Source organism: Mus pahari, chromosome 17 (genome assembly GCF_900095145.1).
Source record: "Mus pahari chromosome 17, PAHARI_EIJ_v1.1, whole genome shotgun sequence".
Lineage (NCBI taxonomy): Eukaryota > Metazoa > Chordata > Mammalia > Rodentia > Muridae > Mus > Mus pahari.
Genome location: NC_034606.1, coordinates 23,679,534 through 23,684,212, shown reverse-complemented (window position 1 = coordinate 23,684,212; position 4,679 = coordinate 23,679,534).

The window sequence follows — 4,679 nt, the reverse complement described above, 5'->3', positions numbered from 1 at the left end:
TTTTGGTTTTTCGAGACAGGGTTTCTCTGTATAGCTCTGGCTGTCCTGGAACTCACTTTGTAGACCAGGCTGGCCTCGAACTAAGAAATCCGCCTGCCTCTGCCTCCCGAGTGCTGGGATTAAAGGAGTGTGCCACCACTGCCCGGCTGGGAGAGGTCAATCTTAAGGATTGTTCCTCGGGTACTGTTCGCCTTTGCTCTTCGACATGGGGGTCTCTCTTTGACCTGAAGCTCGCCAGGGCCGAGAGTACAGACATGTGTCACCATGCTCAGCTTTTTTGCTCGGGTCCTAGGGATTGCAAACAGGTCAACACGCTTGCAAGAGAAGGACTTTATAGACCATGCTCTCTCGCTGGCTCGGTTTTTGTTGTTTTAATGCGCTGGTGAGCTTGGGAAATACTGTGAACATTTTCTAGTGAGCAAGGTGAGAGATAGGGTATCCAGCGAGCTATTTGGTTGACAGACATTAGAAGAGTGTTGTCTTTTTTTTAACAAAGTCTAATGCCAGGAGCTTAGACTACCTAACTAACTCTGCAGAGAATCCTATGCAAAGGAATGAGGGTGAGGGCAGCCAATGGGCCCTACGTTGATTGGCATCTGTGGATCCACTGTTTTTCATTTCTTTGGGGCTTTCTAAAGCAATCACTTGCTTTTTTTATTTTAAATACCATGGGATCTTGTATTTGCATTGTACATTAAGTAGAAACCTCTCGCTCAGCATCTCCTCCGCTCTCTTGTTCTTCTACCAACATACTTAGAGTGATCAGCTTTTTTAATCTTATTTGGAAAATACGGATTGAAAACTTAAAGACATGGGACTCAGAATACCCATGTTCTTTGAATCCACAGTTTATAAGGACTCTAATTTTGGGCAAAGACTTTAATGTCTCAGTGTCTTGATTACTTCATCTGGAAAAATCGGGATAATAGTGGTACTTGCCGTGGAATTGTGAAGGATTTAGAACAGTATTTGGCATGAATGTGGGTGATGGGCATTAGGAAAGCCCTGCTCAAAAGGGTACCATACTGTAAATGTTTAGCAGCTGGCTCTCTGCGATAAAGAGAAAACAAGACAAAGCAAACTGTGGCATTCCTGTGCTGGCAATTCTGTGCTGTAAATACTCCTACCGTGACCAGTTTCAAGCTACCAAAATGGCATCCCTGACTAAAGAGTTGAGCTTCAATAAAGGTGTGTCAGACATCGATAACCTCAAGCTAACAAAATAAAGCGTGGCATTAGCAATTAAGACATATTTGCAGCATCTTAAACTTATATTTTAATCAGAGCTTGTTATTTATTTATTTTTTTAATAGCAGCTATGTTTAATCGTTGACTCAGGGCATCTCTGAGAAAGTGTCACAGCTTGAAGATGCTGGTAGCAGCTGCTTCAAACACTGTGTAGCTCGCTCACTTGAGCATTTATTCAGCTAGCTCCCAATGTCTAACAAACCACCTCAAAACGACTTCCTACTTCTCACACTTCTGTATATCTGCCTTCAGCCAAACACTTCTGATCTACATGGTACGGCTATGGTCATTCATGGTGGCATTTAATTTGAAGCTCAGCTGGGGTTAGACTATCTGGGATCACTTTTTCACCCACCCATGCCAACCCCCTCTCCCTCCCCATGGGGGTCTTTCCCCATTCAACAGTCTACCCAGGCCATTTTTGTATGACACTGGATTGTAAGAAAGGGACATTACAGTAGGAATGGCAGAGAAGCACATGGTCAGCAGGAAGGAACGATGTAAGTGCGGAATCCTGGAGGCATTTTCTCTGAGTCTGACTCTGGCTCTGTACCCCCTGAGACCCTTGAAATCTGGGCGTTTCTCATGCCTTAGCCCCTGAGTACTAGGATTAGCGATGTGAACCACCAGGCCTGGCTAAGATAAGATTTGTTAGAGGGTCTTTGTTCAATTCTCCCAGATGGCAGCAGGAAATCGCAGGAGCACATTTGGAAGGAGTATGCAGAGGAATGACTCGTCTTGTATTGGGTGGGGATTGTCCTGAGGAGGCCTGGCTGATTCCATGACAGACTTCAAATTGGCAGTTAAGGAGACTAGACCTGAGAACTGGGCAAGTCCAGGCAAGCCGATCACTAATGGAAAAAAACCCCCAGGCCCCAACCTTTACACCCTGACAATGGTTCTAGAATACCTAGGGCAAGATAAGGCCACCTACCCCGGGATTCCTCAACAACAGTTTCCAGCCTCCACGCCAGAAATGGTTCCAGAATGTCCAGAGATAGAGTAAGATAAAGCTCATCTGCCCCGGGATTCCAATGTGCTTTAGAAGGAGCTGCATGCTCACTTGGTTGACTCTCTGTCTTGGTAAGCATGCTGGGCTTCTGCAGAATAAAGCACTCTTTGCATTTACACACTATTTGAGTCTGGGGTATCATTCTTCAGTGAATTATGGCCCCTTATATTCTTAGACATGTGTGTGTGTGTGTGTGTGTGTGTGTGTGTGTGTGTGTAAGTATGTAGCAACAAAAGGAGGAGGGGCAGATAAGCATCATCTGTGTCATGTATAACCGAAAGCGTGGGGGGGGGGAGGGTTACCCCATCCACTCACAGGGCATTGAGAAGGTCTGCAACACTTCAGTTGTCAGAACTGGGGAAAGGTGATGTTTGTGGTGGCCCAAAGATGCTACTGACCAAGTGGTGGCCCCAGGTGCTTAGGTCAGAGCCTCACAAAGAACAAACCAAGCCAAACTGCAGCCATGGGTGGGTGTGACCTCACACAGGCGAGGCACTGAGTGTGGAACATGCACCCTTTTTCTTCCCAACACACTTCCCCGATGGCTTTTGACAGCATGAACAAAATGTAAAATTATCCCCGAGCTCTTGAAACGCGCACTCAGCCTGTCTGGATTNCCTTCAAACAAACACGACAGATGTAGCATTCTGGACTCAGATGCCTTGCCAGTCAGGCATATGCACGCTTGCACATCAACAGCAATAACATCCTGTGACTAAAGGGGGCTGGGCTTGTTCCACTCACTAAGTCTCCGGTTCCCTCATCTCCCCCTAACTCTCTGACGCTCTTACCACTCTCCTCTCCTTGAACAATTTGATTTCTTGTGATACAAAGGTTACCTGTGCTCTTTTTAGGCTGAAGTGATAATCATTTGTTTGTTAATAGTTGTTCATTTGAGCTGCTACTGTGACACGGAGCTGCTCCTTGGACTGTAGTAGTGAGTGAAACAAAGTTACATTTACATATATATGTATATATGTGTGTGGGTATACACATAAGGAAGGAAGGAAGACACTCTGATTATCCAGGAAACTGCTCCGGGGTTTAACAGCATCTTTCCTCTAGTGCCCCAGTTGGAGAAGAGTGTGCAGAGAAGCCATCCACCCACGTAAAGATGACCTGGAAGGAAGCAGTACCTAACCCCTCTTCTCCGAGGTTGTGACATCTCAACTGCTATCCAGGACTTCTCATTTTCCATGTATTTTGTGTGTGCACTCCAAATACTCTGCATGTAGTACAGGCTGACCTTGAACTTGCTGTATATCTTCCAGTAGCTTAAACTCAAGCTCACAGTCTCTCATCTCATCCTCCTGACCCTTGTGACTCTGGCTGTGCGCCATCACACCAAACTGCAGCTCCTACTGAATTTATTATTTATTTATTACATTATTATTATTTCTTATTATTGTTGTTATTTTTTATTTTTCTAGACAAGGTTTCTTTGTGTAGCCCTGGCTATTCTGTAACTAGATCGCTAGACCAGGCTGGCCTTGAACTCATAGATCTGTCTGCGTCTGCCTCCCAAGTGCTGGGATCAAAGGAGTTCACTATCACTGCTGAGCTCTTTCTGCATTTATAAATAAAATAAAAGTACCTGGCTATTGTGAAGACTTATTGCAACCATGCCCATAAGGGGCATAGGTCAGTGCCAATCAAATTTACACACTCAATGAATGTTAGCTGTGAGTTAACAGTTATTATGTCTACTTTTGGGATATATATATATATATATATATATATATGTGTGTGTGTGTGTGTATATATAAATAAAATGAAGATGCTCATTATAGAGCCATTCACAGTATTGAAATATAAGTTAAGTTTCAAAGTTTAGAAAATGGTCACAGATCATGCCACATCATTGATAGAAAATTAGTCATCAAAGTGACATAATAAAACTTTGGAGAAACACACAAAGACTCTATGTAAACCTAAATGACATGATCAAACAATACTACTGTTCACACACAGATACACACACACAGATACTCACAACAGATAAATACAGGGAGAGAGACACACACAAGAGATACACAACACAGATACACATACAGAGAGACACACACAAGAGATACACAACACAGATACACACACAGATAAACCCAAAGAGATACATAACACAGATATACACATAAACACACAGATACACACAGAAATAAACACACAGAGAGAGACACACACACAAGAGATACACAACACAGATACACATACAAGAGATATACAACACAGATACCCACAGAGATACACACACACACACACACACACACACACACAGTTGGCTACACGATAATACAGTTTTTGTTATTCATCTCTTCACAGGAATTCTCCTCTGTCAAATCTTTTAATACACTTTTTTTCCCAATAAACATCCTCCCTTATTCTTTTTGAGGTGGGGTCTCACAAGATAGTCGTCTTGGAA